This window comes from Chiloscyllium punctatum, chromosome 30, assembly GCF_047496795.1.
Source record: "Chiloscyllium punctatum isolate Juve2018m chromosome 30, sChiPun1.3, whole genome shotgun sequence".
Classification (NCBI taxonomy): Eukaryota; Metazoa; Chordata; class Chondrichthyes; order Orectolobiformes; family Hemiscylliidae; genus Chiloscyllium; species Chiloscyllium punctatum.
The window spans coordinates 46,900,295-46,914,259 of record NC_092768.1 but is presented as its reverse complement, the minus strand read 5'-3'; the positions used below and the strand labels follow the sequence as shown (position 1 = coordinate 46,914,259).

Here is a 13,965-nt window from a genome sequence, read left to right as displayed (position 1 = left end):
ATAGAAATACATTCAAGAGAAAGTGAGTGAGTACCTCCTGCAGAGAGACCGCATAGACACAATGGATCAAATGGCCTGTCTAAACTGGGATCATTGCATGATTTTATACGAGCGCAGCCACAAGACCACCAGAATAGTTGAATCCAGAGCCCACAAAGGTATGGATAAGGATTTCAGCAGTAGATCAGTTGAGGCAGTGTCACCAGTCTCTCATGTGAGTGAATCTTGTCCCCACTCCTGATCAAATTGAGAAATGATTGTGTGACCCAGGGTTATACTGGAGAACCCTTCTTTGAATCAGACATAATCACAGATTGGGCCAATACAAAAGGAATGTGGCCAAGCCCAACTTTCAGAGGAGCCATTTTTTTTAGATGGGATCTCAAATGAGGCCCCTTCTGCTCTCTCTCTGAGATGTTGGTACAGATCCCATGGCAATAGTTTGAAGAACAATGGAGTTATTTCTTGTGAACTGGTCAACATTAATTTCAAAATCAACTCCAACAAGAAAACAGTTTATCTGGGTCATTATCATGTTGCTGTTTGTGACAGCTTGCTGTGCACACATTGTAATGTAAGAAACGTTGTAGTCAAAGTGACTACATTTTAAAAATATTTGTTGGCAGTACCAAGCGTTGGAGTATTTGGTAGCTGTAAAAGGCTCCATATAAATGCAAGTCTTTCTTTTTCCTTCCTGAGGATATTACAGAGATAGGCTGATGGGAAACCACGGGATGGATTTGAAAGACAGGAAACATCCAGATCGCAACACCAAGAAAGAAGTGACCATTTTCAGGCCACAGGATAATAACCAGATCCCCAAAACACACACAGAACTCAACACCAGGAAATCAGTAAGAATCCTCAGACGCTCTGCACCTTTCAGATAATTATACCTCACCTTCTCCCATTCAGGAATGAGCCATCAACAAAATTCAGTCTGGAAATCAGAGGGAAATGCTTCCAATAAACACACTCAACAGCCAACACACAGCTCCAGTCAAACAGTTCAGCACAAAGCACCGAGTAAATAGCTCTCTCAGCTGGATCTTCTCACACAGTATAAGGGACATTTCCACCCCTGATTACCCACAGGATAGTCAGACTGCCTGAAGATTGGTGTGGATATTATGAGATACAATTTGCATAAAAGCTGCTCCTTCACTCACCATCTCCTCACTTGGTTTTCAGTCCCTATAGGAAGTGAACCAGCTCTGGAAGAGGAAGAGGAGACAATGGGCAGAGTGGGTGGACTCTCTGATTGACGTCTCTCACAGTCAATCCAAATATTTCTGGAGCAACATGAGTTTCCTGAAACCTGGGAAACTGACCGGGGAAATGGAGGTGAGTTTGAACAGCAGACCAGATGGGGGTTTAAACTTGTCATTGTCCGATCTGAGGGAAACCTCACTTATTGCAGCTGTTATATCAGTTTCCCTGGTTTATAGAGTCAATAAAACAATTTTAAAAATAAGGAAACAGACTGTTCAGTCCAATTTGGTTTGACAGATTTCTAGTGTGGAATAGCATTCTTCATCCTCAGAGGCTTTCAAACTGATAACAACAGTGTGGAATGTTTAGTTTTGGATGTGTTTATTAGCCAGTCAGATTTGTCCATTTAAAATGGCAGCAAGGGCAAGGCAGGTAGCGTCTGGTTTTTTAGCTTGTCTGCTCCCGAGCATCAGGCTGGCTACATCCTTGTTTCACCTTTCCTTTCTTATTTTCTCTTTAATCTTCATCTTTTCCTTTGTGGCGACACGAGGTTGAACTCAAAATGGTAGGTTGAGCCCATGTGGGGTGTGTCAAAGGTTGCCACGCGCTTATGGACTGTGGTGTTGACTGTGTTTCTTAGTTTTTCAACTTTTTTAGTAAGAAGGACTGTAATATTTAATTTTTAAATTTTGTTTTCCTTATGTTTCTGCTTTGTAACAAAGATTATGTACCTAGGTACCTTTGTATCTAATTCTGGATTAGTGGTGCTGGAAGAGCACAGCAGTTCGGGCAGCATCCAAGGAGCAGCGAAATCGACGTTTCAGGCAAAAGCCCTTCATCAGGAATAAAGGCAGAGAGCCTGAAGCGTGGAGAGATAAGCTAGAGGAGGGTGGGGGTGGGGATAAAGTAGCATAGAGTACAATAGGTGAGTGGGGGAGGGGATGAAGGTGTTAGGTCAGGGAGGAGAGGGTGGAGTGGATCGGTGGAAAAGGAGATAGGTAGGTAGGACAAGTCATGGGGACAGTGCTGAGCTGGAAGTTTGGAACTAGGGTGAGGTGGGGGAAGGGGAAATGAGGAAACTGTTGAAGTCCACATTGATGCCCTGGGGTTGAAGTGTTCTGAGGCGGAAGATGAGGCGTTCTTCCTCCAGGCGTCTGGTGGTGAGGGAGCGGTGGTGAAGGAGGCCCAGGACCTCCATGTCCTTGGCAGAGTGGGAGGGGGAGTTGAAATTTTGGGCCACGGGGCGGTGTGGTTGATTGGTGCGGGTGTCCCGGAGATGTTCCCTAAAGCACTCTGCTAGGAGGCGCCCAGTCTCCCCAATGTAGAGGAGACCGCATCGGGAGCAACAGATACAATAAATGATATTAGTGGATGTGCAGGAAAAACTTTGATGGATGTGGAAGGCTCCTTTAGGGCCTTGGATAGAGGTGAGGGAGGAGGTGTGGGTGCAGGTTTTACAGTTCCTGCGGTCGCAGGGGATCCTTTAGGGCCTTGGATAGAGGTGAGAGAGGAGGTGTGGGCACAGGTTTTACAGTTCCTGCGGTGGCAGGAACCCCTTTCCGCCTTCCGCAAAGACCGTTCCCTCTGTGACTACCTGGTCAGGTCCCACCCCCCCCCTCCCCCCCCCCCCCCCCCCCCCCCCCCCCCCCCCCCCCGCCCCCCTACAACCCACCCTCCCATTCTGGCACCTTCCCCTGCCACCACAGAAACTGTAAAACCTGCGCCCACACCACCTCCCTCACCTCTATCCAAGGCCCTAAAGGAGCCTTCCACATTCATCAAAATTTTACCTGCACATCCACTAATATCATTTATTGTATCCGTTGCTCCCGATGCGGTCTCCTCTACATTGGGGTGACTGGGCACCTCCTAGCAGAGCGCTTTAGGGAACATCTCTGGGACACCCGCACCAATCAACCACACCGCCCCGTGGCCCAACATTTCAACTCCCCCTCCCACTCTGCCGAGGAGATGGAAGTCATGTGGACAATGAAACTAATTCAATAGGAAGATTCACAGCATCCAAGGCAACGATGATATGTAATGGTGGGATCAGCACATAGAGAGGAGGAAGGGCACAAGAGAAATGACTAAGGACGGAAGGATGGAGAGTGGGGGGTGCATCAATTAAATCTTCTATTTTCTTCTTCCTCTCCTATCTACTTCTGCTTTCCCTCTTCTTCATCGTGATTCTGTTTCCTAACTCTCCTCAATTTTCTTTCTCACCCATGGTCTGCCTCTCTCTGCGATCTCTTCTCCACCAATATTATTAATGATGAGGGGGATAGAGAGTGCAACATTTCAAACTCTAATATAAGGGAAAATACAAAGCAAAATCTTTGTCGTTATTCCTACATTAAAGCATTCTTAGTTATTTGTCCTGTTCCTATGACACAAATGAAATAAATTACATTTTGTAGTTTGTTGATATAACTGCTGTTCACAGCATGTAGACTGGAGTTTTAATTATGACTGATTGTTGGTGCTTGAACTCACAAAAACTCTAACGGTAATTTGAAGAGCCACCTCAAACAGGTGAAATCAGCAGAAACTTACCACTCTCACTATTCCACATGAAGTTGTGGTTATTTCTGTGTTTGGAATCAACGTCCTGGTTGATATTTAATGAAATAATGTTAAAGCTCTTAAAAGTTTAATTTCTTTTAGAACATAATTTATACTTAAAATTCTTCAAACAGTCATTTTCAACGAGATATGCTAATACAAGCCAGCGAAAACATTCAGCCACAATTGATGTGCTTCTGTTTTTTTGCAGATTGGTAAACAGGTTTTATTCAGCCAAATGTTCTTTCCAAATATGAGACCAACTGAAGCAGTTTAATTTGAGGATGATACTCTGTGGTCTGATTTGCTTCATGATCACTGCACAGAGTAAACATTGATAATTATAAAAATCACACAACACCAGGTTATAGTCTAACAGGTTAATTTGGAGGTACTAGCTTTAAGAGCGCTGCTCCTTCATCAGGTGTTCTGAAAGCTAGTATCTCCAAATAACTCAATGTTGTGTAGTTTTTAACTTTTGTTCACCCCAGTTCAACGCCATATCATTGATAATTTTGTCAGACTCAAGACATATTGTAAACCTTTTCTTAGCTTTTAGCCCAAATAATTCTTAGTATTAGTAAATTATTAGGCTAGACTAGATTCCCTACAGTATGGAAACATGCTCTTCGGCCCACAAGTCCATACTGACCCTCCGAAGAGTAACCCACCCAGACCCATTCCCCTACCCTATATTTACCCCTGACTAATTACTGATTAAGGATGATCAGCCATGATCATATTGAATGGTGGTGCAGGCTCGAAGGGCAGAATGGCCTAGTCCTGCACCTATTGTCTAGCAACCTAATACTGGGCAATTTAGCATGGCCAATTCACCTGACCTGCACATCTTGGATTGTGGGAGGAAACCGGAGTACCTGGAGGAAACCCACGCAGACACAGGGAGAATGTGCAAACTCCACACAGTCAGTTGCCCAGGTGGGAATCAAACCTGGGTCCCTAGTGCTGTGTGGCAACAGTGCTAACTACTGAGCCACCATGCCACCCCAGTACCCAGAGAAAACCCATGCAGACATGGGGAGAATGTGCAAACTCCACACATACAGTTGCCCAGGTGGGAATCAAACCTGGGTCCCTGGCAGTGTGTGGCAACCGTGCTAACCACTGAGCCACTGTGCGGCCCCAATTGTTTGTTAATTTTTTATTTGTTTTGTCATGACATCTGTGCCGTGACAAATATAGTTAATTGTAGCATGGAAGTTGATAACTCTGTGTATGGAGAATGGACAAAGGTGGTTGAGATGAGGAAGGCAACAATGACTGAAGAAGTCTCCAATGGACAGCCTTGTGATCACTAATTATTGGACAAAGGTCAGAACGATGTATTTTTCATTTTCAAACATCTGCAGGAATTTGTTATTTTCATACTGAGCCTGAATAAAACCTCACTAATTGCAGCTGCTGTCTCAGTTCCCTTGGTAAATGTTTGACAGAGATTTCCAGTAGTGGCAATAGCATTCTTCATCTCAGAAGCTACAAATTGACAACATCAGTGTGGGATGTGTATTCTAAGGTGTATTTGACAGCAAATCAAAAGAGGAAGACCCATAGCATCCAAGGCAGCAATGACATTAAGTGGTGAACTCAGCATATGCACAAGTGGGATGGTGGGACATTCCTGATGATGGGCTTTTGCCTGAAATGTTGATTTTCCTGCTCCTCGGATGTTGCCTGACCTGCTGTGCTTTTCCAGCACCACTCTAATCTGGACTCTAATCTCCAGCAGTACCCATTTTTGCCTACAAGAGGGATGGTGACAGTTGAAAGAGGGACAAAGGAGGGAGAATCCAATGAGTATCTCTGTGCTGGAATGAAGGTCTTCACCAGACATCTGAGCCAGCTTCTTGCCCCTCACTCTGTTCCCCATGTCTTACTTGACTCTAAGCACTTTTGCAGAAATTGGGAGGCAACTGCAGGCTCAAGAACTTGGAAAAGTAAAGAAAAATTAGAGATAAGACATCAGATTTCAAGGACAAAGGGGTCAGGGGATTTTGTTTCAGGAGACTGTGATAATGGCAGATTGAAAGGAGAAAGGGACAACACCTGAAGAGAGAAAACTCTGAACTACATAAGCTAACATGGGAACCAGAAGGTGCATCTCATGGGCAAGATGAATTCAGAGGGAGCAGGAGGGGAACTAGGAGAGAAAGTAAAGGATGATGTGAGTTCAGGGCTAGGGCAGGTTAATGGAAGTTTGTCCCAGTGGGTTAGTAGAAGTGGGGGAAAAGTGACAGAGGCAGTGAATGGGATTGTTTCGCTCTTACTTCCCTGAGCAGTGAGGTCGATAACCAAGGAGTAGAGTTTTAAAGTCTTATTTAACTCAAGAGGTAGTGAGAATATGGAACTTACTGTCTGAAAGAGTGATAGATGCAGCAATCCTTATTAGATTTTTAAAATCTCAGATATTAATTAAAGGGATTAACTTCTCCATATTTAATTTGAAATAATCTTTCCATGTTTACACTATCCCATTAGATACCAGGTAAAGTATCCCAGCTGACAATGACATTTACCAATATATTGTGTACAGAGCCTGAGTATTTTGGTGTGAAAAACACAACAGGCTAAGAAATTGGATCGCTTGGATTAAACTAAACAATGAATTTATTGTGAGACACATGTCTATACAGAAGACTGAAAAAACAACAGACAAACAAAACAATGTTCAGCATATACCCTAACCTTCTCTCTACCGAAAACAGTCTCAAGTCCCTCAGCCTTTCCTCATAAGAGCTTTCCTCCATGCCAGGCAACATCCTAGTAAATCTCCTCTGCACCCTTTCCAATGCTTCCACGTCCTTCCCATAATGCAGCGACCAGAACAGTACATCATTCTCCAAGTGCAGCCACACCAGAGTTTTGTACAGCTGCAACATGACCTCACGGCTCCAAAACTCAATCCCTCTACCAATAAAAACTATCACACCGTATGCTTTCCTAACAACCCTATCAACATGGGTGGCAACTTTCAGGGATTTATGCACATGGGCACCGATGTCTCTCTGCTCATCCACACTACCAAGCATCTTACCATTAGCTCAGTACTCAGTATTCCTGTTACTCCTTCCAAAGTGAATCATCTCACACTTTTCTGCATTAAACTCCATTGATAAAAGGAATCAAAACTGCATAAACAAACCGGTTTAACAACTGCTTGATAACTGGCTGCCTTATGCCACAAGGACAATTGATTGCCCTGCAGAAAAATTTAAAAGATTCATTGCAGGACAGGCTGTGTTTCAAACAGACCGCTAACAGTGAATGTAACAATGAACAGAGAAGCTGGATTGTGAGCAACTGGCTTTCCCTCCTGTAAAAATCCAAAAGACAGTTAGTTTTAACTTACTTGCTATAAGATTTATAATATTGCTTTTTGTTGTAAAGTTAGTTACAAAGTGTAAAGTATTACAGCTACTTCTACTGTCAGCACTTTGTAGCTAATGGGCTGTGAACAATCTATTTTGTTCAGGACGTAAGAGAAGTCATTTCCTAAAGCTAGTTAACTTCACACCTGGGTCTAAATGCTTTTTCTTCAAGACTTTCGTTATGCTTTGGTTATATGTATCTAACTATATGTTGAAAAGTATCCCTATGATTCTCTGAAGAATTTTTAATTAGAACCTTTTTTAATATTCTGAAACATCCCTAAAATCTAATTATTATGAAGTAACTTTGCTGTTTTCTGGTAGCTGCTTACGGTGTTAATAGGCTGTACCTCACCTGGTGTTTATTGATTTACTGGGGGACAATTATTCTTTCATTAGTCACTCGTCTGTTTCGTAGGCATGCCCTTATTGAAACTGTCTAGAACAAGTTGTTCATCCTGTTTATCTCTTCTGAGCCACCTAGTGTTTTAGTGCTGGGACAGGCTGCCCCATCTTGTTTTGTCGGCCATTTTGTGTGAACAAACATCGGTCATTTTGGTATAAGCATGTATAGTCCACCCCTACATTCAGTGATATTTTCTGCTTAAGTATGATAATTCAATCTGTTAGCACCAGAAAGAACATTTTGAACAACTCCTTAACCCTGAATCCATAAGGATGGCTGTTCCCCTCCGATCAACCCCCTAGTGCCCTGTAGTAGAATCCATGGATGAGTCACCGTCATGAGAAAGCTGCAACAGCAATCAAACATATGGGAAACAACAAAGGCTGAAGCCCTAATAGTATTCCAGGTGAGGGCTACAAAGCAGGGAGAATCTTACATACATCAAGACTCCATGAACGTTTTTTTTTCACATTTGAGAGGACATTAGTGAACCTGATGAAATTTTACTACAATTGACAATGGATTAATGGCCATCACTAAACTTTTAATCCCAGATTTTTATTAAATTCAAATTCCACCGTCTACTGTGGTGAGATTCAAACCCAGGTCCCAGAACATTACCTGGGTATCTGGATTAACAGTCCATGAATAATACCATTAGGTTGTCATCTCCTTATTGCTGTGTCAGCAACTTGGAATTCCTTCCTTAATTGTGAGTTTATCTATACCACATGAACTGCAGCAATTTAAGAAGGCAGCTCATCACCACCTTCACGAGGACAACTATGGATAGGCAATAAAAGTACTTGCCAGTCAGCAACACCCACATCTAACAGGTGAATAAAAATAATTCAGATAACAGGATATTTTGAAAGGTTCTTTACTGTTAAAGGAAACAAAGGACCCAATGTTTAATACCCTTGATACTCTTGTCTCAATATTTGTTTAATTGGTGAAGTTCCTATTAAATCACTTATTTATCACTGACCATTTGCTTTTTCCTTAGAGTCAACCATTATTTAATGTTAGCGAGTTTTGAGAAGATTTGTTCCTCATGTTGAGGTTCTGGATGTAGATTTGCTCCAGACATTTCCAGACATTTCGTCATCCTACTAAGTAACATCTTCAGTGTTACTTAGAAATTAACCTTCCAGTTCAGCGAGTAAACTTACATCCATTATTTAATGTCTGTTTTGCTTCTGCTGCATTTGAATGTTTGGAAAAAGTTACATTTTAAAAGCAAAATTTCAGCACCATACTAGGTATGGGCGGCAAAGTGGTTAGCATTAGGGTTTCATCTGCACTCTGTGTGATTCATCATGTATTTCTTTGTCAAATGAAGCTAAGCAGAGTCACATAATGTTACAGTACCAAGCAAACCATACCAGTAAAACCCTGTTAACTCTGCAAAGTCCTCCTTATTATCATAGAGTGTGGAAGCTGTAAGAACTTAACATACTACTGCACGATGGGATATTTGACCACGATAAAAGCTGACCTGGCTCTCATGCTAACAGCTGTAGTGGAAAAATACTGCTGGAGATAAAGACACATAGCTTGATGAAATATAAAGAGTGTATATTAAGCTCATTAGTCTCTTTGTCCTTGAGCAACATCGGTAACAAAGAGAGTTGTTGCACTGTACTTTTCTCTATCTTGATTTATTGTATTCAAGATTACTTGAGTGCTGCATGTAATTGAAGTAAAACAAGCAAAGTTGTTGTTGTGGAAATGACTTAGTCTGAGACTTTGAGTCTTGTTTTAAGAAGCTTTATTTTACTGTGAATTCTCCGAGAGGCTGCCACAGCCTTCACTGTCCTACAGCACTCTCCCGAGCCGAACAGACAGCCTATATTTATACAATGATACAAACAAGTTTGCTGTTTTACTTAGATGTCAGACTTCGGTACAATATCTCGGCTGCATGCTGGAGAACAGTACCAGTTGCCTGGGTCCTGATCATGTTACTGCTATTCTCAACATCCCACGACCCTCGACACAACAGGAGATGCTGTCTTTTTTTGGCATGGCGAACAATTGCTGCCAATGGGTGCCTGAACATCGGTGCATGGATGCGATTTTGCATCAGGTTATCCTCCAGGGTCAGCCTCATTCTATTAATCGGACACCCGAGCGGCTGTGAGCATTTGAGAAACTTTGTACTACTATGACACAGGCCCCAGCCTGGGCTTACCCGATTATTGTAGACCTTTCATCCTCTATGTTAACGAATGAAAGGGTTTCACAAGTGGAGTCTTTGCCCAAAACCATGGCAGTTTGAAGTGACCAGTGGTCTGTTAGTCCTGTCAGTTACCTCCGGTGGTCCGTGGCCTGCCATCCTGCCTCTGCGCTGTTGCTGCTGCTACCATGCTGGAAAAGGCAAAGCCTGTTGTTCTGGATCGCCATTGTACTGTTATGACCGCTCATGCCGTTTTGCTCCTTTTCAATTCGACTGCTATTCAGCATTACATTGCAGCCTGTAAGACTGGGTGTGAGGTCATGTTGTTGTCCAAGCCAAATCTATCATTCCACCATGCCCCTTCAGTGAATCCTGCTCCCCTCCTTTCTTCTTCCTCTGACTTAAAATCCTACCACCATGACTGCCTCCAGGTGGTAGCCCCGTGGCCTCTTCTCGCCCTAATTTATCTTCCTCGCCTCTTGACAAACCTGACATTGGCTCATCCCTGCGTCCCTCTGATTGTTTTCTTGCTGGTTATGTGGTCGTTACTCCCTTCGAAACGCTAGCGTCGTGTGCTCTCCCGTCCGGGACGTCAGCCCAAGTTGCTGAACTCTTTGCCCTTACTCGTGCATGTACCCTTGCCATGGGAAAATTTGTTCCCATTTATACTGATTCCCGTTATGTCTTTGGTGTGGTCCATGACTTTAGTACACTCTGAAACAATCGTGGGTTTATTATCATCTCATCCAGCAAACCTATTCAACATGCGACTCTTATCAACAACCTGTTGTGGGCAGTGCTTTGCACGTTTGGCAGTTGTCAAGTGTTCAGCTTACATCAGAGGTTTCTCACGGCGACGCTGCTGCAGATGCTGACGCCCGTGAGGCTGCTTGGACACATGCGGTCACTGTCCCATCCACCGTCAAACTTACAGCAGCTCTCCATTTGGAGCAAGCGGCTGCAAAGATGGAGTGCAATTTCCGGGCTCATGCTGGATGTTCCCCTGATACCACTTTTGGTCTTTTGCGGCATCCTGATTGGTAGGGTGGTCTGTCTGCATTCTCTCCTCCATGCTCTTGCCTGCTGGCACATGGGCAGGGACATATAGGAAAAAGAGGGACACTATATCAAATTGCCCAACAATGGTTTGCTCCCAGTATATCTGCTATCTTAAAACACATAGCCGAAACATGCGTTATTTGCCAACAGTATCATAGAGGAAGGACTCCTGCACATTTTGATCATCTACCTATCCCTTAAGGGTCACGTGGGAACTTGCAGATTGATTTTGTCCATATGACTCCTGCAGGAGGGTTTAAATACATACTGCTCATAAACAGATATGTTCTTTGGATGGATAGAGGCATTTCCCACTAGAAGGGCTAATGCCCGAACAGGAGTAAAATGCTGTATGAAAGATATAATCCCCCGATTTAGAATACCGGGAGAAATTAATAGTATCAGGGATACCCACGTTACTGGGAAAACAGCAACCGCACTGTGCGTTGTATTGGGAATTGTGTGGAAAGTTCATCTCCTCTATCAACTCCAGTCTTCAGGAATAATGGAACAAGTAACAGGATGCTAAAAAAAATACCCTTGCAGCCTTGCCAATACCCTGCATACCCTTCGAAACCAGGTTAATAGAACCACTGTCTAACCCCATTTAAAACTCTTATTGGAAGACCCATGTATACAGGTACCTGACCCCCTCTGTCTACATCAAAAGTAGCCCTGATGTGGGTAGATGGGAAAACCCTACAGTACGCTCGAGCACTGAGCGAAGGAGCCCGGGCCAATCATTCAAAGGTAGTAGAGGCCATGCCAAACCAACATGGGTTAACTACAACACCTTTTTTAGACCTGGTGATTTAGTGTATGTTAAGTCTCTTGACAAAGGCTCTCTCTCTCTCTCTCCTAGACGGAAGGGACCATATCAAATGTTACTGACAACCCGAACTGCAGTTAAATTGGAAGGATGCGACCAACTGTAAAATGCATAACCCCACCAACTCGGCAACTACTAAAACAATGATGAGAACCCTGTGGATGCAATTCCAAAACCTCCTCAGCTTGCAAACGAGATGTAGGCCTTGTGATGGTCGTGCCAAAAGTACCCGTCAGTTATGTAATGATGACACAATACATGTTAGTATCGCACTCTAACATGTTTTTAGTTGGAATGTGCAAAGGATGGGTCAGGGTCTGGGGAGAGTTAACCATCCGCAGTCAGAGGTCAAAAAAGAGTATCAGATACTTTGTAATGTTGGTTCTTCTAAGTTCAGCTTCCGCTGTCTGGTGAATTTTCCAGTATTCCCTTGCAGAGCTCCTCAGGGACGTGAGGGGTGATTACGACCCGGATGGACTCCATCGCAGGGGAAAATATGAAAACTAAAAGGGTTTTCTGTGAAAGGAGGGGTCAGGTTGCGGGCATGTATCATACAGGGATGTGATCTGAATTGCTTCTGATCCCTTATCAAGATCACTGACAATTCTCGTCTAACACACCGGGTTTGCCAAACAGGGTCAGGGAGGCAGAGTGTATTTTTCCCTTGGGCAGAACCCCTTGCACTGGTGCCTAGAGTCTCAGGTTGGGCTTTTAGAGAAGCTTCGGGTGCCAGAGATATTGATCAGAAAAACAGCTGTCCCTTTGTAACGGGAACAAAGCGACAAGACGATCAATACACCACAATTTTTTTTGTATCTGGCCTATCAAAGCGCTCGTTTGGCGGGAAAAGAAACTGCCTATTGGATGTCCTTATGCCGAACCGTTTAGAGGGGGGTTTCCCCTTGTGGCCTGAAGTTGCCAAATGGCTAATACGCCAAAACATTTCAGGTGAACCCGATGAGGACATGCAGGAGTGGAAGTCAGCATAATATCATCTAGCCTGATTTCGAGATTAGTACCAACCCAACTATAACAGATCCCAAATGCCCCCTTTCTTTGTAGTCTTTAATAACATTGTTAGCAATACCATTTGCTTCACACAAGACGGGAACATCTCTACTGACACTTCTGTGGGATCTAGTCAATGTTCTTTTGTTATCCACTGGACTGAACCAATCCAAAATTTGACGAGCTGAGGTCACTTTTAGTTTAATTGGTCTGGTGTCCTTAATAAGACTCACTGTGGAAAGACCATGGTTCCCAAGATGTGGAGGGGCAGAGATCCCAACATAACCTCTTCCAAGGGCACCTATTTGATTTGCTGTCTTCGGGCCCCCTCCTCTGGCTTCCCTCAAATCGATGAGGGTAATGGTGTATGGGATATGTAGTAGCTTGCAGCAGAGTTTTGGATGGGTTACTTTCACCCCTAAAACCCAAAAGATCCCTCACTGGATCCCTCACTTGGGTAGAGATGTCTTCCCCTCCTATTGGAATCTATCTGCAATCCCAAAATTGGGCAAATTAAAAACGGTATTAGAAATTGTGGCCAATGATACTGCTGAAGTCCTGCATGAGATCAATGCTGAGCTCGTTGCAGTTAGAACAGTGGCCCTTCAGAATTGCTTGGCCTTGGATTTTCTGTTATCCAAGGAGGGTGGCATTTGTGCTGTTGTTGTTTGGGAATGCTGTACCTACATACGTGACAATTCTAAAAATGTGATTTGGTGACTCACATTCACATGGAGGTCAAGAAATTGAGCTCCCTTTTTGATTCCGGGTGGTCTTTTGACGTTACCTGGCTCGGTAAGTGAGGATCCTCCTTAGTCATTGGGCTCGTCACCTTTACTATCATAATCCTGATACTTTGTATCATATAGAGAACTACAGGCTGTTGTTGTGCACAGTTTGTTCCTACCATATTTTCCACTCCAAAAGCTGGTGATCATCTACTGGATCGCCCATGACAACCCCTACGATGAACAGGCATGTATGAGTATGCGTCCTTTTCCAGAAGGATGTGCGCCTCCTTAGGTGGGAGATCAACAAGGAAAGAACTGTGGAAGTAGTAATTGTGGAACTTGACATACTGCTGCACGATGACCAAGGTAAAAGGTGACCTGGCTCTCAGCTGTAGTGGAAAAATACTGCTGGAGATAAAGTTGACAATCACGCAACACCAGGTGAGAATCCAACAGGTTTATTTGGAGGCACTAGCTTTCGAAGTACTGCTTCTCCATCAGGTGGTTGTGGAGCAGAATCATAAGACAGAATTTATAGTAACAGGATTTCTGTGTCATGGAATGTAATATTAAACAAATTTAGCTTAAGT

The 13,965-nt window shown here is 43.6% G+C and overlaps 1 long non-coding RNA gene across 1 annotated transcript; it reads left to right on the top strand.

Annotated features, from left to right (window-relative positions):
* The first annotated feature begins 1,236 nt into the window (after positions 1-1,236).
* On the top strand, positions 1,237-13,963 carry LOC140455686 (uncharacterized). Its single transcript, XR_011952952.1, has 2 exons — positions 1,237-1,344; positions 11,670-13,963. It is a non-coding gene; the product is annotated as an uncharacterized lncRNA (long non-coding RNA).
* Positions 13,964-13,965: the final 2 nt, after the last annotated feature.